The sequence below is a fragment of the Leptopilina boulardi genome, unplaced genomic scaffold, assembly GCF_019393585.1.
Source record: "Leptopilina boulardi isolate dan_hultmark-lab unplaced genomic scaffold, ZJU_Lbou_2.1 LbouV2_103, whole genome shotgun sequence".
In the NCBI taxonomy this organism is placed as follows: domain Eukaryota; kingdom Metazoa; phylum Arthropoda; class Insecta; order Hymenoptera; family Figitidae; genus Leptopilina; species Leptopilina boulardi.
In genome coordinates this window covers 613,804-636,434 of record NW_026137645.1, presented here as the reverse complement: position 1 = coordinate 636,434, position 22,631 = coordinate 613,804, and the positions used below count along the sequence as shown (strand labels likewise).

General features: G+C 25.6%; 1 protein-coding gene and 1 long non-coding RNA gene across 4 annotated transcripts in view; one reads left to right on the top strand and one right to left on the bottom strand.

Annotated features, from left to right (window-relative positions):
* The first annotated feature begins 264 nt into the window (after nucleotides 1-264).
* Nucleotides 265-22,631, top strand: part of LOC127276797 (diacylglycerol lipase-beta-like) — a 36,090-nt gene continuing 13,723 nt past the window's right edge. The window contains exons 1-2 of one of the 3 annotated variants that reach the window (XM_051297453.1): nucleotides 265-346; nucleotides 642-723. The gene's annotated coding sequence lies outside the window, so the exon portion shown is untranslated. Of the gene's footprint in view, nucleotides 347-641; nucleotides 724-22,631 lie in introns of those variants that run through there. The other 2 variants (XM_051297464.1, XM_051297458.1) reach the window with 2 other exon arrangements.
* LOC127276829 (uncharacterized) lies at nucleotides 4,347-5,144 on the bottom strand. Its single transcript, XR_007842265.1, has 2 exons — nucleotides 4,841-5,144; nucleotides 4,347-4,512 (listed from the first exon to the last, which is right to left on the bottom strand). It is a non-coding gene; the product is annotated as an uncharacterized LOC127276829 (long non-coding RNA).

Here is a 22,631-nt window from a genome sequence, read left to right as displayed (position 1 = left end):
GAATGAAAATTTCCCGTGGAATACCCCATATACATCTATAAGGAAGCAATTATTATTATTATTATTATTATTATTATTATTATTATTATTATTATTATTTATTTATTTATTTAAATACATTAACAGTTTGAGGAGAAATAATTGTAAATTATACTAGGATAAATAAAGATGAATAAGATGATGAGATTGTATAGTATATGTATAGTGCGTAATAACAACAACGGTACCCGGCTTGGCCCTTCATCAAGGTGAGACCCAAGTTCGGTTCGAGTTGTGGCGCGTTTAGTGGTGAGAGGAAAGTGATCCAACGAGCGCACAAGGAGTACAAAGTGAACGAGTCTCATAGGTATGCACGCGCTCGAAACGAACACATGGTACAGTCAACATTCTCGATATATATATAATTTATATATACAAATATATATATAATGTATATATACAAGTAAAAATATTCGATGCAATCTGACAATAAATACATTGCCGAAATTTTCGGCTTTCTCGGATGACAAAAGTGAAATTTACCAGTGATTTAACAATTTTTTTTTTCCCATGGCCTCTCATTTCTATTTATTATTATTGTTATTATTGTTATTATTGTGTATATAATTGTTCATCGAAAATTGATAATCTTCGATCTACAGCTTCACTCACAGGACAATTTTGTTTGCCACGTTAAGCAAACATATATACATCAATCTTGCGCCAATTTTTATAAACAAGCCGGTAAGTCAGTGATAATATATATATACTTTGATAACAATAATTATTATATTGCAAATTTAAATATAAAATTAAGGGGACTTTTTGGTTTAGAATTTGAAAAAAATTGATTTTCTTTTTTTTTAATTGAAAATGTTTCTAAGTATCATAAAATTACTGTCCCAAAACGTTTTTTTTTAAAAAATATGCAACAAAAAGGCCAAAAATTGGAATAAAAAATTGTTTGATAGTCCTGGCTCAATGTATTATAATTTATGAAAACTTTTAACGCCCATGTGCAAAATGTCAAGACTGCTAATACGGCTCAATATTGGCCCAGTAATTTCTGCCGAAGTATCGGAAAACGTTACTGGACCAGTATTGGCGATTAATTCGTCCCATTATTGGGCCAATATTGGCATCGATTCTCAGTTACTCTAATTTGCCATTATTGGGCCGATCTCCGTCACATAACTGGGCCAATATTGGCACCAATACTTGGTAATTCTACTTCTGTTCCATTATTGGGTCATTATTGGCCCATTAACGGCTGAAATATTCCTCAAATGCAGCTTATCAAAACATTTTTGTGTTGAGATTCCCATATTCGCGAATAGTGTAGTGGTTAGCGTGTTAGACTTCGATGCGTTAGGTTGCGAGTTCGGTTCCCGCGAGTGTTACAAATTTTCAAATGTTTAAACAATTGCGCTTTCTGTCAGGACTTATATTATAAATTTATAATGAATTAATTAGTTAATTAATTAATAATTATAGTTTTATAAACTTTTTTAAACTTTGACAATACTGGGCCACTAATGGCAGCCAAGATTGGCCCAGTAATGGCGTCTGATACTTGGCTGCCGACGTCCAACCGCAGTTAACACCACAAGAGTCGGCCCAAAATTGTCTGCCAAGTCTCGCGTTGCTTGTTTTGCCAATACTGGGCCAGTATTGAGCCGTTTTGGTTTTCGCACTTGGGCGCGTTTTTCTCGAAAACACATTTTTTTAAACTGTTGCACGGCTTTTTTCGAAATCTACCGAACCGATTTTAAAAAACCAAAGATCGTTCGATTTCTTATTTAAAAAACTAGAGAATAAACCTTTAAAATTTCATATTTCTACCCCCTGTTTTTTTTTGTACGGAGCCCCAAAAACACGGTTTTTTTGCGAATTTTAGACAAAAATGTACATAAAAAATAAAAAAAAAACTTTTTAAAAAATCGTAAAAAACCTTTATGAAGAGATTCCATTTGAATTTTGAATTTATATATTACTGGTTGTCAGAAATCAAGTGCACCAAAAAAAAGGTACCTTTTGGAAGACGCCATCTACAGCTAAGAAATTAAACTAAATACACTCAAACAATTTTTTAAAATTTTCCTTACAATAAAAGTTTTAAAACGTGTCTTTTTTGTCAATTCTAAACCAGAAAAGGCCTTTAATAATAATAATAATAATAACTATTTATTATTGTCATTCTTTTTTATATTTACAAATTTTTAATTTTTTTTTGTACAAGAAAAAAAGTATAAAAGAAAAATTTGAATTTTCTTTCTAAACGTTTTTCTTTTTAATAATAAAATAATCATATTTGTGTAATACTTTTCTTTTTGTGTGAAGAATTTATGATTTATAAACTAAATTCTGTATACAGTTGCATTTTTATATACATAGTGAAAAAAATATTTCCTTTTAGAATATATATATATATATGTTGAAAAATTATGATTTTATATTTAAGGCCAGGACCAAGTCGAGTCAGCTGTTCCTTTGAAGTTTCAATGGAACAGCTGACATGACTTGGACCTGGCCTTAAGAAAATTTTTAACACTCAAATATTCTTAATTTAAGAATATATCATGGCCCTTATATATTTGAGAATAAAATCGAATGCATAATATTTTTAAAATTAAATTATAATAATATTTTTAGAATAATAAATTCTTTTTGAATTAAAAAATTTTTTTTAAATACTCTCTTAAAATAACACAAAAATAATCTTAATTTAAAAGTTTCTTATTTTAAGAATAATATTTATACTTATACTGCACTTTAACCATTATAGCGCCTACCTAGATTTAGTTAATATTTTATATTTTGTATTGTTACTTACGTAACTATTAGAATTTAGGAGTACTTTTGTACGAAAGGGCATGTCCCGTTAATAAATGAAATTGAAATTGAAATTGAAATATTCAAACATTAAGAATAAAATCTCATGCATTATATTCCTAATATTAATAACACATGCAATTTTATTTTTATAGAATGTAGGGGGCGAATATTCTTAAAATCAGTATACATACTCTAACTCTGAAAATGAAAATATATTCTATTTTTAAGAATATAAAGAATCTATTTTTTTCTGTTTGAAATTATAACATCATTATTATTATTATTATTATTATTATTATTATTATTATTATTATTAATTTTATATTATTAATTAAATCAATATTCTTAAATTATGAGAATAAATTCTTCTAATGAAAATAAAATATATATAATAGAAAATTTAAGAACATAAAATGTCTTAAAATATTCTCAAATTGAGAATTTTTTTTTATATATTACCACTCAATAATTTAACTATTGAACATGTTTGTTTATTAACCACTTTTTTTCTGTTATTAATGATGAAAATTTTCAATAAAAACAAAGATATCAATTGTCTAACTTTCATGTGTGGAAGTCCACTACGGTAGTGGTTACAGAAAAAAAAAGTAGGACGACCTAAGTAATCAGGTGAAATGTTGTGTAGCAATGTTACTTTTGAAAAAAAAAACAGTCAATAGAAATTATTTTTTATCGATTCAGTGAATATTTGTTAATTTAAAAATTTATTTTATTGCAATAATTTATTATTATAAATTAGAGTCTAAATAATCTAGAATTAAAAAATTGAAAATATAAATTACATACGGAAGTGATCTTAACGTATGTATATATTAAATGAAAACGAGTATTCTGATAATTTGAATCGAATACAACTTTGTAAATGATAACTTTTTTTTTAAATTATAACTAATGAATAGTAATTATGAAAGATAAATTGGATTTTACTAGGTTGAAAAAAATGTTCTAAAATTGAGAATATCTTCTTGGCATTTGTTTAAGAATATTTGAAATTTTAATATTCAATTTAAATAATTAAATTTAATACTCTTAAATTTAGTATATTCTGTGCTTATAAGAATAATATATTCTATATTTAAGAATATATATATTCTAAATTTGAGAATGTGTTCTGAATTTAAGACAATAATCTAAATTTAAGACTATTTTTTTAAATTTAAAAACATATTCTCAATTTAAGAATATATTCTGAATTTATGAACATATTTAAAATTTAGGATTATATTCTCTATTTAAGAGTATATTCTAAATTTAAGAGTATATTCTAAATTTAATAGTATATTCCAAATTTTATACTATATTCTTAAATCAAGAGTACATTCTAAATTTAAGAGTATATTAACTTTAAGACAATATTTTTAATTTAAAAATGTATTCTAAATTAAAGAGTACATTCCAAATTTGAAAATAAATTTTAAAAATACTAATAATATATTTTAAGGGGGGAACACCAGTTGTAACTCAAAAAATAATGCTTTTTTCAAGAATATTTTCCAAAAGAACAATGAATCTTTTTAAAGAATACTATTTATTAGTTAAAAGTACATGTAAAAAGCTGTAATTTAAAAGAAAAAAAAAATTTTTTTAACAAAAACTTTTGGAGATATGAGCCATTGAAGTGGCGTCTTAAGAAAAAAGGCGAATTGCGGTGACCAGCATTCTGCAAGTATACTTCGTCTGAAATACAAAAATGAAATTGATTTACATTTATTATAAGATTATCTAGTTCGTGATCGAAGGATTTAAAAAAAAAAAAAAATTTGACAAAATGGCGACCTGTCAAAGTCAAAAGTATGATTTTCGTTAAAAAAATACGGTCGATTTTCAGCTATATAAAAAAAAGTTTTGCATAAAAAAAAAAATCCTTCGATCACGAACTAGACTTATATGTGTAAATGAAGCACACTAAATTTTAAATAAATCGGTTTAATGGTATTCGAGTAATCGTGGTCACCGACTTGGAAAATGTCATTTTGAGAAAAACGCATTCAAAGTTTCAACTTACTTTTTTTTGTTCAGAAGAAATTTTGTTTCCAAGTTACAAAGAGTCATCGATTCTTGGACCATATAATAACTCTTCCGCAGTGGTTGCCGTTTCTAAATCATAGGAAAAGGCCATCTGTCGTTAGGGTCAGTTATGGCTGGCCACCTTGTATGAAGCCACGGGACGCGCCGATGCAGTGTTCTGTATATCTCATTTATTTTTCACCGGATCAACTTTGAAATTTACAGACACATTTCTAAATATGTGTACTTTAAGAAAATGCACAAAAAAAAAAATTGATTTTTCGAAAGTTACAACTGGTGTTCCCCCCTTAATTTAAACACTGGTGTATAAAAAATTTAGAAATTCACCTACTTTAAGAATTTTATAATCTAACTGCAAGAATAAAATCCATGAATTAAATTATCTTTAATAGAAATCAAGAATTTATCATTTAAATTTAGAATACAGTATTTTTATTTATTGCATTTAGCAATCGTTTTAAAAAATTAATTAGAATTCAAAAAGAAAAAAAAACCAGAATATCCGTAATTATTTTTTTTTACCTTTGTATTTGTCATTCTCATAAATGCTGGAAAAAAGTGTAAAAGACATGTGTCAGAGGAAAGATGAAAACATTCTTCTCGCAATCAGCATCATAATTTGCATTTACAATATCAATTGGTATATGACATTATAGAAAAATAAGGAAACTTTGTTACTTTTTTTTTTATTGTATGTCGCATGTATATTATTTATTACAACTAAAAAAACGTAATCTCCATTTTTCAACGTATTTCCACTCATTTGGATGAGAAAATATAACCGCAACGTCTAAGATTAATCCTCTCAATACACAAACCAAAAGTCAATTAATTTTTTGTAAAAAAAAAAAAAAGATAATGTAATAATAGTATGTATAAATCTTATTTAATCTCCTCTGAATACAAACTCTTATTAAAGAGGAAGTACTAAAGCGTTTTCCTCTTCGATTAAGAATTTTTATATGGAATTTTTTAAATTCCAAGTTTTTTACACTCATTTTCTATGTAAGATTATTTACATGTATAGTGTATAAAATAATTGAAAATAATTCAGAAAAATCTCGCATACATGGGGGCACGAACCCAGGACCCTTGGGACGCGAGCCGTGTACTCTGGCCACACAGCTACGTTGACTTACAAATTTTTTGCCTATAATACACTTTTCTTGAATATTAATACTAATCTACCTTCGGTTTGTGATAACAAAATTACTACAATATTTACAATAGGGCTATAGTTAGGGTCTTTCTATTTTTCCCTGATACAAAAAATGTAAATTAACTATATCTTCAACATTAACTTTTGCAAAAAAAAAGTTATTAACAATTAAAGGTAATCTTTATACTACCGTCATTTGGGGCTATTATACTCGAAAAAAGGCTACTATTTTACTCAGTGCTTCACTAAAATTCAGAATTAAAACAAAAAAAAATCTCAACCCTTGTGTTATGTTGTGGACATCCCTATAAGTTAGAAAAAAAAAAATTTTATCAGAGTTATAGAATCTTCAAATGGTGAGTATATAATAGCCCCACGTTTGGGGCTATTATACTCAGTAAAGTTTGTTTATTTATAAAATATCCTCAAGATTTTTTATACAGCTTTAGCTATATATATGAACTCTTTTCTGCAGATAGTCTAGATTACATAAAAAAAAATAAATTTTAATTAATTTAATTTTATTAAAATCCATATTTTTTAAAAAAGGTATAATTTTCTTTAAATTAACATTTTTTAGGTTAAGTAAACAACTCAATATAATTTCCCACAAGCTTTTTTTAGTTATTTTAGGAGAAAAAGTTACAAAATTAACTTGAAAAACATATATATAAATATTAATGAAAGTTACTGTTTGAGGTTATGTTGTACCCTCTGAAATCTTAAATTTCATATTTCTGCTTTTTCACATAAAAGGATGTCAAAAATTTATACAACCCAAGAAGCACGTAATATAACCTCAATATCAAGGTAATATTACATGTAAGATTCGTAATATAACGTTGTAATATTACAGTAATCTTACAGTGATCTTAAAATGTCCGCCTCAAGGTAATATTACCGGTAATTTTACTGTAATATTACGCGCTAATATTAAGGTAATATTTCAGTAATATTGCAGTAATATTATACCGTAATATTAAGGTAATATTACAAGAGAATATTACAGTAATATTATGGGAACATTTCTTTACGAAAAAAATCTACCCATCCAGGGAATCGAACCCCGAACTCAAAGCACACGAGTCCAGAGTTTTACCAACAAGCCAAATTGACTTATAATATATTTACGTTTTTTATGCTTTATGAATAACTCAAATCAGTCTGTAATATTACCGTTAATATTACTGTAATATTACCGCGTTAATATTACAGTAATATTCCCGGTAATATTACCTTGAGGCGGACATTTTAAGATCACTGTAAGATTACTGTAATATTACAGCGTTATATTACGAATCTCACGTGTAATATTACCTTGATATTGAGGATATATTACGTGCTTCTTGGGAAACGATACACTATACATTTATATTTATCTTCTATGAAAAAAAGTTACGAAAAATAATTAATTTTAAGAAGTGAGTATAATTACCTAGAGAATCCTGGTTTTTTAGTTTTTCGCACTTTTCTCCTAAAATACGCAATAAAAAATTAGCGCATCACAACTAAATTGACTATAGATACTGGCAATATTTTGCAAAATACTACAAAACTCTTCGAAATCCAATATAAAGTTTGCGAAAGAGCAAAAATTTTTTTCAGACATTCACAAATTTATGAATTTTTTCTACGTTCTGAAAAAAAATGAAAGAATAACATTTAGCGCCTTTTGTAATAAAACTATTAAACAATATTTATACACCAAGGGTCAAATTTAAACTATATAAATATTTTATGAATTAAAAACTGGCGCTGAGTATAATAGCCCCTGGGTGAGTAAAATAGCCCCGATTCTAACAAAAAATTAAATAATAGAATTTAGCGCCGTTTGTAATAAAACTATTCAATAATATTTACACTAAGCGCGTCAAGTTTAAACATTTAAATATAAATATTTTATTAATTAAAAATCAGGAAAAGAAGCAGGCGCAAAGCGCCTACATCTACACCGAAAAAACGGTATTCTAGTTTTAAGATTATTATTTTCTTAAAAAAATATTCTTAAAAATATTCTTAAAATATTCTAGTTTTAAGAATGTTATATTCTTACATAAATATTCTTAATAATATTCTTAGGCAGATTCAAACTTTAAGAATATTTTCTATGTACTAAATCTTCTTCTTCTTAAAACAAGAATATGCGCTAGAATTGACGTGCTGCTAGCTTGTTCGCGTCGCCATTGACTAACGAGTCGTCGTGCAATTATTTTATTAATATAATTATAGTTTTTTTGATTAAATGTTGATTACCAAAAGTGGTCAACATAACCTGTATTTGCCGCGAAAAATTTCAAGCGTGTGTGCAGTCGTCGCCACGATCCAACAACGTGTACGGTGTATATAGCTATATAGCTGTTATCGATTGCTTTTTCAGTGTAGCATCGATAAAGACGAGTGTTCTAACGTTGTTGTTGTTTTTTGCCTTTTTTTGTTTTTTTGTTTTTCTTGTTTTTTTTGTTCTATTTTTCAAAGTTTTATATTATTATTTATATTTGTGTGTTGTGTGTAGGTAATAATATAAACACCATGAAAAGAGTGAGAGGTCTTACTATGGATTTGATAATTAAGTTTATAGTATTCTTAAAACTGCTAAAAGTATATTTCTTGATACAAGAAGAAAATATACTTATTTTAAGATTATATTCTAAAAAAGTGATTCTAAGAAAATATTCTTAATATAAGAAGATTCTATTCTTAATTTAAGAATATATTCGTGGCGCCTATTTAAGTCTCGCATATTCTTAAAATAAGTTGAAAATTCTTAAAATTAGAATATCGTTTTTTCGGTGTAGGGTTTCGTGGCTTTTTAAATTCAGATCAAAAGTTATTTGTATATAAAAAATTGGAGTTGAGTATAATAGCCCCTAGGTGGGTAGAATAGCCCCGGTTGACGGTAGAGTTTTAATAATTTTTTATTTTAGTGATTTGATTAAAACTCCCGGGCGAAACCCCAATTAAGGTGTTGACTAGATTCAAAAGAGGGCAGTTGTCAGGTCCTCAACAGTTTTCCTAGTTTAAACTAACACAGAAAATTATAAGGTATTAACACTCTAAATCTGAATTAGTAAAAATGTTTACTAATTTAAATTAGTGACTCACTGTTTGCTTTAGAATTAGTTAAATTTTACTAATTGTTAGTTAAAGTTACTAATAATTAGTAAAATTTTACTAATTCAGAAGCAAAAAGTGAGTCACTATAATTCAAATTAGTAAACATTTTTACTAATTCAGATTTAGAGAGAAAATAAGCTGCAACGCTTATTACTTTAATCCAATTTTGCTTATTTTAATGCCTTTTAATTTTCTGTGAATATAAATAAACTATTTTTTTAAAATTATTTATTGTAAACAGAATTACTAACAATTAAAAGGGATCTTAAATCAACTGTAAATCAAATAAAAAATTATTCACTAACTTTTAAGAAAAAATACAAAATGTTTATTAATTATTATTTAACAACAAATTTTAACTAAAAATAATTTTTTTTCAAAATAATTGTACAATTGGATCTGTCAAATTTGGATGTAATAAATTTTAAATATACCTATTTTCAGTTCTGTTAAAAACTACTTTTTATTTTGAGGTTATGTTAATGGGTTGAACCTCCTTAAAGTAGGTCATTCTCATATATATTTTCTTCAAAAAAAAGAAAAGAAGAAGAAAATGATGAAATATTTTTTCATAAAATTTATATATTAGTTGGGAATCAATTTTACTTATTTTTTATGATAATTTTTTATTTGTCATCGATATTTAGATATAACGGAACCTGAATTATTTTAAATATTTAATATATGCGTTGAAAATGGTTTCGACAATATATGATATGCTAATTAATTGAATTTTTACAATGTTGAAAATATTGTTTCCTACATATATTTATGTAGGCGTAATAGTACAATAATAATTAATTTCTCCAATTAATTTTAATATCTATATCACGAATTTATATCTAATTATTATTATACAAGTTTCACAAAAAAAAATTAACATTTTCTCAATGGAATTAACTACGCAATATATATATATTTGCTTATACGGCTTAATAATAGGTCTGTGAAATTTAAAATAATAATATTTGACAGGCTCTTATTTCAGTTTCTGACAAACATGATATTCATTTCTAATGTCAAATAAACTTTACGCCTTTAAAATTTTGAAATGTTTTCTTCAGAATATAAAGAGCAAATTTCATCACAATACTACATTCCTTTAAGTATTTTAATTTGAATATAGTAGAATAATTTAAATGTTTTTCGCGCAGTTATGTATACTTTTGTCAAATTTTTGTATATATTTTTTTTCTTATTTGACTTGACCGCGTCTTTTTTTTATTATATTAAATTTTTTTTATTTAACTAAAAAATCTCTCCTAAATCTAAATTAGTTAAAAATATAACTGCATTAGTAAAAATCTTAGCTGATTTTTTGTTTCAAAAATTAGTCAAAAGTAACTAAATATTAATAAAAAAAGAAAGTTACTTATTATTATTAGTAAAAAAAATAACTGAAAATTTAATATCCATACAACATTATTTTTAGGCATCATTTTTTTGGAATTTAATGTATTTGACTAAATTTTAATTTGAGTTGTACGAAAAAAAGGTTATTTTTTTTACAGTTGTAGAAATTTAAGAAAAGAGCATAAAAATAATTTAGATAGTATAAAAATGATTTTATTGATATTTATGTTCAAAATAGTCTTTTTAACTTCTATTATAATTCATTTTTAAACTTATATTTGTCATAAATAGGAAAATTTATCATATTTCAATAAGTATTTCTTCAAAAGTGATTATTAATTTAAAAATATTTATAGAAACTTTCAAAACAATTTTAATTGAAATATGATAAATTTTTCAATTAATTTTGTGTTTAGAGTTATGTTTGTTTATCTGAAACGTGACTGCTGTTTAATCTGATGATAATAATAATAATTAAATTTCTATTCTTTTTTGGAAAATAGTAGTAGTTGTGATTATTTTTTTGTGTACATTTTAAACAATTCTTATTTTTTGTTTTTCGACAAATTTGATTTATAGAACACAAAATCCATATATTAGCGCTCATTTTTTCAAAGTAGCGACTGCAGCTCCACCTGTACATTTTCAATTTTAAAGTACGTTTCGTCCTTCTGTTGAAATTTTACATTCTCAATGTTTAACCCACACGTGCCTGAGCTGGGTCCATTGGACCCAGCTGCTTAAATTCCATAAAAAACAATATGGCGAACGAATTTTCAAAAATTAAACATATTTGCTTGAAAATTGTTACTCGGCGGTTTTTGGGGCCGCTGATTGCGAATTTAAAGTCAGGTTTTCAAAATTCAAAATGGCGGATCCAATATGTCGGACAAATTTTTAAAAATTAAACATATTTGCTTGAAAATCGTTACTCGGGGGGTTTGTGGGATCGCTGCACTGAGAAAAATAATAATGTAATGATAATAAAATAATTTGGTGGAGCACTTTTAGTTAAGATTACAAAAATTTAGTTGACATAACAGTAACGAAAGAAGCAATCAATCGAGAAATTTAGTTGGCTGTACCAAAAATTTCGTTGAAGCTTTTGCGTCTGTTAACTGAATAATTTGGTTCTCCAAACCAAACCGTCTGAATGCTCAATTGCGCATGCGCTGTTCTCGTAAATATGTCACACGTTAACCATGCTTCGCTCTTCGTGTCGTCCAGTTTTATTCAAGTGTTTTCGGGATTTTTATGTGTTTCAGAAATTCGGTAAAAAAGTGTGTGTAGTGATGCATATCGAACAGAGAGAATAAAGCTTGTTAAAAGAACGGAAGTTTTTCTCCAGCCTGTATACTTTATGAAAATAATTTACACTCACATTGTCACTAGGATTCTTAGTGTAGTGGTCAGCGTTCTTGATTTGCGTTGCGTAGTCTGAGGGTTCGATCCCCAGCAGTGTTAGGTTTTTCCGCAATAGAAATTAATTTAAGTAGACATAGGGTAATAAAAGAGGATAACAAAAGTGATAAAATTAAGTGAAAAATAAAAAATATAAGTGTGAGCCAAAAAATAATTTGGTTGAGAAAAGAACAAAATTTTTTTCATTTAACTAAATTTTTTGTTTCCTTAAAAACAATAAGTTAGTTGTGCAAAACAAAAAATTTGGTAGACCGAACAAAATGATTCAACGAAAAAATTTAGTAGCCCGAACCAAACGGATTAGTTGCACATATATCAAATAAAAAATTTGGTTTGGAGAACCAAACTTCAGTAGATGATACCAAACATTTTCCTCAGTGTGATGAAGAATAAGGTGTCCGTTTTTCAAAATTCAAAATGACGGATCCAAAATAGCCGATGAATTTTTAAATAATCGTACGGATTCGCTTAAAAATCGTTACTCGAGGGTTTTCGGGTTCGTTTATTTTTAAATCTGACGTTAGTTTTTCAAAATTTTAAATGTCGGATCTAATATGGCGGATAGGAAAATTAAAAATCAATACAATTTACTAATATCAGATTCGTAATTAGCCATCTTGAAAACCCCTGAATAATGAGTTTCAAGCAAAACCGTCGAATTAAAAAAAAAAATACATCCGCCATATTGGTTCCGCCATTTTGGATTTTGAAAAAGTAACATCAGTTTTGTAATCAGCGACTCCAAAAACTCCGGAGTAACGATTTTCAAGCGAATTCAACTAATTTTTAAATTTCTTGTCCGCCATATTGGATCCGCCATTTTGAATTTTAGAAAATCAAACTTATATTCGTAACCAACGACCCCAAAAACCTCCTAGTAACGATTTTCAAGGGAATATGTTGAAGTACATGGAAAAAAAAGTTGTCTGGGTCCGAGAGACGCAAGGGTTAAGGAAAATTATCGGCAATACGATTTTGAATATTTTCACAAATATGGAATTTGTTCAGAATCAATTTTTTTTATAAAATATTAATTTAATTTGTAATATTTTTATGTGAATTCACAACAATCACATAACCTTAAAATAATTCGATTTAATTCGAGAGTTTATGATAATTTCCATTCGACTTTTTCATGTCATGTATTTTTTTAGAAAAAAAAAACTATTCGCTGTAACTATATTATATATATTGATGAAGTAATAAGAAAGTAAAATTAAAATAAATTTGTAAAAAAAAATTATTCTTTATCACTTGTTCTCGTAAATATGTAAAATTTGCAAAATGAATCGCATGTGTTGCTTATTTATAAATCGACTTTCCATATGAATTACTTATATGATGTTACAGTCATCTTGTTTGGTATGAAATAATCAACGATGTTTGCATCTGTAACATTATATATCAAGTAAAACATTTTCAGTAATATATATACAGTATATATATAGAACTTTCTCCTGACACTTTCTCTGTCCTCAACATCCCGAAAGTAAAAATTTTTCTGCATCTGAAAATTTTTTTTTTTTAGATATATGTGGGAATAAAAAAATATATTTTTATCATTCGTTAAGAATATATTTATATATAATCAGATTAATCTCATTTCCTAAAAAAAAAAAAAAAAGAGAAAGCTTCCCTTTAATATCGTTATATAATACTTTAATTACAGAATATTATTTTAAAAAAAAGCAAATTTATTTTTGCATCAATTATTATTACTTATTTATTTCTCTATTATGTAATAATTTATCCATACTTCTTCTTTAACATCATATCTATTATATTTATCTATTTCAAATAAACGTTAATTGTAATTTGTCTCGTTGAAATTAATTTATACTTGACATTTTTCACCTTTTCCATTTTATCACATACATAATAATATATAATACTTTGCAATATGATAAACTTGTATCGTAATTTCTTAATAATTACATTTATGTATAGTTTAAATATTATTTAATCTTTCGTGATATATGCCCAAAGAAAATATTTATATTGTATATATTTATCTCAGAGTCAAATAAATATTTATTTATTTCAAATATAAATTTTATTTATACTAAATAAATTTTTATTTCTGGTAAATACATTTTTATTTGTGCTTATTTAAACTTTTTTGATTTAAAACAAATAAAAAGTTATTAAGCTCTGAGACAAATATATTTTTATTTAATTTAAATAAATTTTATTTGTCTCAAATATAAACGCAAATAAAAGATTTCTCTGAATGTATAATGTATAAAAAATATCTCTAAATATATATAATAAATATATTTCTGTATTAATTAATCGAAAAAAGTGATTTTCAATATATTGGAGGATTTTTTCTTTTGATGTAAGTTTATTTACTTATCACGCAAATTTTTACTAAAGTAGTCCTCTCAAATTGAGTTTTAAAATTGAGTTTTAAATTATTCAGAATTTAATTATCATTTTGTGTCATTATATCATCTACTGTGATCATCTACAATTATAGGTACATGAATTTTAAAATTCTATTTCCTTATTAATTTTTTCAAACAAATTTTTTATACTTGTAATAAAATTTACAAGAAGTTCAACAAAAAAAAAACTAAATTTATATTGAAAATAAAGAAAATTGAATTATTCTTTAAAATAAAAACGAACTAAATTTATATTTAAAAATAAATAAAAGTTAAGCTTTGTTTAAAAAATGGAAAAAAAGAACTAAGTAATATTTGCAATATACTTAAATAAATATATGTGACGTTCCATGAGGAAAGGGACCTTAGCTGCAAAAAAATGAAAATTGAGTTTTTGATATCAGTCGATAGATCTTGAGTTGCTCTTTCAGATACAAAAGTTAAAAATTGTACTTTTCTATTTAGTTTTTTTGTTATAAAGCATTAATCATGACCATGTTAATCGCGTTCCAGCATGGACTACAGAAACCATCCCCACCACTACTACTACTAGTATACTTGTCGTAAGCGTGAGCTGTAGGAACGATGTAGTAGTAAGGTGGTGGGGCTGATTTTCGATGGAGGGTCTCAACCAATCAGGGACGCTCTACTTTAAATACCTTTTCTGGAAAATGCGTCTATTGCAGCTAAGGTCCCTTTCCTCATGGAACGTCACATATGGGCGATTCCACGTGAGATTTACCTATATGGCATTTTAAATTCGGTAAATATATGTTTTTTTTATCTTTATAGAAAAAAAAGGTTTACGTATTTCTTTATTTTTTTATAAGTGCTCAAATTTTCGAGTTTTGAATTTTTAAAAATCTGATTTTTTCGAGTTTTTTTAAAATACCCCAGGCAGAAATCGACGACCGGCATGGTACCGGCCCTTTACCGCCAGCGGAGTTAGAGCATCGGGCCGGTGCCGGCAAATGTCTGTCATTTCTGCCGGCTTGGTACCGGTAAACTCAATAATGATAACTCGGAATGTAGCCGGCACCGGTACCGGGCCGGTATTAATAAGCCACCGGTTCGGTCCCGGGCCGGTTCTTGTTTTTAGTGTTTAATGCCGGATTGCTGCCGGTTATACCACTGGTATGGTACCGGCAAACCATCGGGCCGGTACTGGACCGGTTGAAAGAAATAAATTTTGTTAATTATTTATTCGAATTAATTTACATTCATATATATTATAATCGTTAAACAAATTATATATAAACATTAAACGGAATGCTGAAACAAATGAAATAACATAATTAGTATATATATATAGAATTGAAGAAAATTTAAAGACACTAGGAATTGAACTCGGCACCTTGAGGCTGCAAAGTCGATGACACATCCACTACCCTAAACCTGCTTATGATTTATGAATGCAAATTGAACCTATAAAGCCAAACAAGGAACAATTTGATTCAAAATTTAATAACTTAATGAAAAATAAACATGAAAAACGTAAATGTAAATTATTCAATCTCGAAGTTAATAATTATCATTAATAAAAAAAAAAATAACCATCGACGTTGTACCGGCCCGGTAACGTCCTGGAATAAAAACCTTAGAGAACCGTATTATCATAAAATCATTCTTGTATTTTCACAAAGGACCCCGCACAAAATGCATTGATTTTGGTTCTCAGTCAAAATGGCTGGTTTTTGGATATGTTGTAGTTTTAGTAATTCTGAATAAATGTTTCCTCTATCAAAATTCAAAAAAATGGTAACTTTTAATGTTATCAGCCATAAAAGGTTGAAAACTCGTGCGGTATGGTTCATATAAAAACAAACAACAAGAACGAAAAAAACAGGTACAAGTTCTTTTTGTTATTATCGTTGGATGGATGGATGAATGGGTGGATGGATGGTTGGATGAATGAATGAATGGATGAATTAATGAATGAATGAATGACTGAATAAATGAATTATTCATTTAATTAATGAGTGAATCACGGAATGAATAAATGGATTGATGAATGGATGAATGGATGGGTGGATAGAAGACTGAATGGTTTCAGATTACCTTGCATAATTGTATGGACACCTCGGCGATTTTTGCTGGAAGTTTTAAAAGATGCAAACAGCTCGTGGCTTTATTCTAACAAAAATAAAGTTAGAAATTACCTATAAATTGGTTTTAATAATTATGAAACATAATATACTTATTTTTAATTGTTTTATTTTCGAATGCGATGTACATTTATTTGAATGCTTCAAATAATTTTATTGAAATATTAGTACCAGGCCGGTACTGGGCCGGTACAAATTTTGTTGCTGGAAAACCTATTTTGCCAGTTGAAAAACGATATTAAATATTGGTACCAGGCCGGTACTAATTTCGTTGCCGGCAAATCTCATTTCCCGATTTAAAAACAGTATTAAATATTCCTAATTCCTAAATTCAAAACTTTTAGAGTTACATGTCATTGAAATTAGGTATATTTTAAAAAAACTCAAAAAAAATCAGATTTTTAAAAATTCATAACTTGAAAATTTGAACACTTATAAAAAAATAAAAAAATACGTAAACCTTTTTTCTCTATAAAAATCGAAAAAAAAATATTTACCGAATTTAAAATGTCATAGGTAAATCTCACGTGGAATCGCCCATATATATAAATTTGCTTCTTAGAAGAAAATTTTATATTAAAAAAAATGTTTTTTAAAACAGGCAAAAAAAAAATTAGAAACACCGTTATAGAAATATTCCTTATAGGTATTTAATTTGTACCAATTAATTAGAAATTTACGTATATAAAACGGAACAGAAAACTTTCTAATTTCTGAATTTGTATATAAAATAATTGATTTATTGTAATAATAAAAATGTTAAAAATAATTTTAATTAAATTAAAATAATATACATAATAATCGATATATACCTATATATGAAAAATAAAAAATATTGTTAAATTAAAATAAAAAATTTTGAGAATATTTGTATAAAAATATATATGTTTTTTTTGGTTTTAAACATATTTTAAATACAAACAAAGACTTAAATTTATTAACCATAAAAAAATAATAACCGTTATAATTAAGTATAATTTTTCCACTTATGTATATAATTATTTATTTTTTATTTATAACATATTACAATATTATATAGTAGAAAATTGATTTATATAGGTAAGAAATGAAAAAAAAAATATAATTTTTTTTTTCAATTCATTGACGAGATTTAATAGTGCAATCGTTAATGATTATATTACTATTACTATTGAGTAATTTGTAGTTGAACCATGTCACTTGAAATATAACTCTTGAGACTGTGGCGAGTTAATAAATTGCTAACGGGTCTATCTCCCGCGTGCGTTTCCATAGTTGACCGAGATATCGCTTCTCCATGAAGATAAAAGTACATGGCTACATAGAAAATGCTTTGAAGTTGAATCTAAAGAAAAAAAAACACTTCTATGCACTTTACATACTTGTTTGTTTTGCGTAAACGGGATTTTCATGACCAGAATTGTACAATTTCATATATATAGATATAGACATATGTGAACAAAACGTACAGATCTGAACATATTGATTCAAGTTTGTGCATGTTTCATATATGTGAAGTCATTGGAATTTCATTTATTTACGAAAGTGAATTCTAGTTTAGTATTTCATTGACACAAAACATTAAAAATATTTTCTTCTTTATATAAATGACATTTGCATTTGGTAAATACTATATTATATATTTTTTTAATATTATTTTATTTTGTATAACGTGCAAAAATTGAAATTTGGGCCTGATAGGGTAATGATACATTATTCCTAACCACAATCCTATTTAGGGAAAAACTTATCAGGGCTTTTTGAAAAAGGTATATCTCGGACAATTTTTGAACTACATGGTTGATTTTTTTTCAAATTACTCAGAATTTTATACACTTTCTTTTCTCTCTGAACTATTTTTACGCTAAAATGTAATGGGAAGCAGCAATTTGCAAAAAACTGATTTTTTGTACCTATTTTACAAAAAAAAAAAATTAGCTTCCCGAAGGAGTTCGAAGTATACAATTTAGGTAATTTATTTTGACCCCAAAATGAAGGATTTAACCCAAAAAAAAACAGGTCCTGAGTTAAAACATCCAAAAATGCTAACTTGACTGGACTATTTTAACCGAAAAATCATTGAACAGAATTTTTAATTGATAGAATTTTAATTTTAAATAAATTATTTAGATTTCAATTTTTAGACTTTATTTATTTCAAGACGTTAACATAAAAAATTATAGAATTATTAATATAGGTATAATTTTTTTTATAATATTAATAGATATAAAAATTAAAAACATTACATTACCGTCTGGAATATAAAATTTTATTCCATTTGTTTTTAATAATTAATTGTAAATTAATCTTTTTACTTAAGAATTTAGAATAATATAAAAATTCTAATTTAAAATTTTTTATTTGTACTATTTGTTTAAAATTAAATAACATTAACTACCTTGTTTCTAGAATATTTCCTAATATTTCTTTTCCATTTATCAATATTTCGAAGCCTTTTTCGACCTTTTTTCAAACTCCATAATTCTAATAAAATTTCGTTAAAATTTTATCACAATTATAAAATGTCTAAACTTTTCACGTTTACACTTTTATAATCAAACAGTCTGATAGAATAATCAATTCTGATCAATAATTACAAATTATATTCAAAATCATTGTTTATAATTTGTAATGATAGAAAAAGGAACCGGAGAATTGTTTATTTATTATTGCTTTGAATAAAATTTTGTTTTGGTAGTAATTTTCGAACGATTAATAGTTTCAGTGGTATGCATCAATTTTTAAAATTGTTATTTATGAATATAATATTAGGAATAATTCATTTTTGTAATATGTAATAAATAAATATATAATATTGTAATTATTAATTTTCCCTCGCAATAAATGCTCTAACGAAGTCAAGCGCTTGAAACTCCACAGAAGCGATCGCTCACGCGCCGCGCGCTATTTGTTTAAACTAATATATTTCAAAAACTAAACAAGGAATCTTTCTGCAATTTTACAAAAAACTTCCTTATATACCAATAAACAAATGTCTCACTGGAAGTTCTTTTAAATAATAATTCGAACAAATGAAAATTCATCTGAAGGGAAATTCTATGCAATGAAACTCTACGCAATAAAAATTCTTTAAAATACCTATTATGTTAAATGAAAATTCGACAAAATAAAAATTCTGACAAATAAAAATTCGAACGAATAAAAATAACATTTTTAACAAATCTAAATTGTTAACAGATGATTATTGAAAATTGAGGTTTCCGCACCCTACGACACAAGTTAGAGGGGGCTGCCTACCTACTCGGCATGGTATTTTTCAGTCTTTTTCTAAATAACATTTTATACATAATTAATTTTTGATTCTTAGTAATACTTAATAATCTTTTTTTGATACCGAATTAGATGATCTTCCAAATAAAAGAAGAATTGATGGTTTATCTTCATTTCCTTAAATTTTATTAATTATTTAAATAATTTTTATTATTAATTATTAATTTAACACCCGTTTATCCAAAATAGTTCATATAGGGCTCGTTGGATGCGGATTTTGATAAGCATTCTAATGGTGCGTTTTTGAAATTACTCTAATTTTATTTGTTTGTAAAATATTTCATTTTTTATTAACTTTTGTTAGTTAATTAATTAATATCTCGAAAACAAAAAATAATGCCATCTCAAAAATTTAACCATCGATTTATTATGACTTAAACAATATTCATGATTTTTTTCGCGCTTCTAAATGAGGGAGAACATGTTTAAAAGTTAGAAACAAATTTTATCTTTTAAACAAATTGTTTAAAAATTAATATTTTTTTAAAAAAATAATTTTTTTCTAAAAGTTCAAGATCTTTCGCGTAAAAAACATTTAGAACATTTTTCTCTATTTTTAGTAGGAAAAAAGTTATAAGTAAATTGAAAAAATATTGCTCAAATTTGTTATTGTAAATATCTCGAAAAATATTAAAAATTTCAAATTCAAAATTTGTACACTTATTTAGCACCACTACTACGCAATTTACCGAATTTTGAGAAAAATCCGAGACATGACTCCGTATTCTCATATGAAATGCCTCATATATATCTTTATACAGTCAAACATATTTAAGTTTAATTCAATAATACGTACATTTTTGTTGATAAAATGTATTTCATTTAAATATAAATTTAGTTTGATTCGAAGTTAGTATATTATCTTAATATGCAGTTAAATATATTAAATTTAAATGAAAAATAATTCATGCATTTTGCATACACGGTTAAAAATATAGTAAATTTAATACACACAGAATAAACTTGAACTTAAAATAATCTCCGAACGATAAACGAAAAATAATTTTTTAGGTTAAGAATCATGTCAAAATCTTGTTGTCAATTGACAAATATAAAATAATCAGTGGAACATCTAAATTGTGAAATTTTGCAGGGAATGGTAGCTTTCTTTCGAAACATGGCTGGGAACTAGAATAGAGAAAAGCTGGGTAAAGAAGGTGTCAAAAATAAATGCGTCCATTCTGAACTAACCCTTAAGTTTAAATCCTGCATACATTTATTATAATTTTTATTCAAACAAATAATATTTTTAAATAAAAGTGATAGATATTTTTCATATATTAAAATAAAACTTACAAACTGTGTTAAATTAAACAAAATTGTTTAAATAAAATATATTTAAATTAAGAATTCTTTTTTCTAAGTGTAATAATAACAATAATTGTATCAATTGTTGTTGTAATTCCCTCCTTGGTGTAGCAGATTTTTTTACATCCTTCGAAGAACAAAAAAAATAATAATAATATAATAATAAGATTAATATTAGAAATAATAATAACAATAATGGCAATAATAATAATAGTATTGGTACAAGTACATAATAACGAATTATGATGGAAAGTACATAAAACATTGACGGGCCAATTTTATATCTCGTCATAAATTTTGAATATAGATTGAGTAATAGGATGTTTTCCATGCCTAATATTTATATAATGATTTATATAAAATAATAAATATTCATACGTAAAAAATTGTATATCTGAAAACTTGATATCTGTACTAAAAAAATTTTAACGTTACTCTCTGATTCTCTTTTAGAGTATCATAAATATAATGTTGTTTCTTGCAACATAGTTGAATAGTACTTGTGTGTGTCAGCAGTAAAGCAAAAGCGAAACACGCTTACGGTACTCTTCAAACAATATAATATATATATATATATATATATATACGAGAAAAATATTTACTCGGAGAGAAATTTTTAACTTTTGATCATTTTTATTATGGGAAATTTATTAATTAAATTAAAAAAATTTTACTATAAAAATTCATCATTATAATTTAGATTTTTTTTCACTTTTTTTTTGCGGTTATAACAATGAAATCATCAAAACATTTATATTTATATGGTTAATAAATTTTTGGCATATAATTAAAGAAAATAATATAAAAAAAAATTTGTATTATTTTCTGTCTTATTCGTTTAAATTTTTTAAAATTTCTATGAAAATATACTTAAAAAAAAAAAAAAAAAAAAAAATATAAATAAAAATTTTATCAAGTTAAACTAATAAAAAAAACTTGTTGATTCAATTGAATATTTTTTTTCCCGCGCTATAGTGATTGACATCGCGAACAAAAAGTAAAAGGTATATATATAAGAAAAACATATTTTCATTTTCGTCACGTCTTTTTTTTATAAAAAATGAAAGTGTTTTAATTTCAAAACAAGGATTTAATACAATTTATCTCTTTTAAGAAATTTTATAAATCCTGAAAATTTCTCCTTTATGGAAACAAATATAAAATTTTGAAATTCATTAGTTTTCTAAGTTTCAAATTATGGTTGGAACTACATAAAATGATTATTATTATTATTATTGGATAAGAATTTTTCCAATGGTTCACTTAAAATTAATAAATTTAATTTTCAATGTTAAATGGTTTTTTACTTCTACTGTGATTAAAATAAGTTTCTGAAAATACTAGAACAAAAAAAATTGTTTATTAAAGTTATCAAAAATATTAGAAAAATTTCAATTTTTTATAACTTTAACAAAAAAAATTTTGTTAGTCTAATATTTTCAGAAAATTATTATTTTATTATTATTAATAATTAATATTACTTTATATTTATTAATTATTTTTTGAAAATCTTAGGTGATCCGTTTGAGAAATTCTGATCCTATTTTTATTATTTTAAATATTTTATAGGTATATTATTATTATTGTTGTTATTATTATTATTATTTTTTTTTATTATAATTATTATTATATATTATATTCGCATTGACA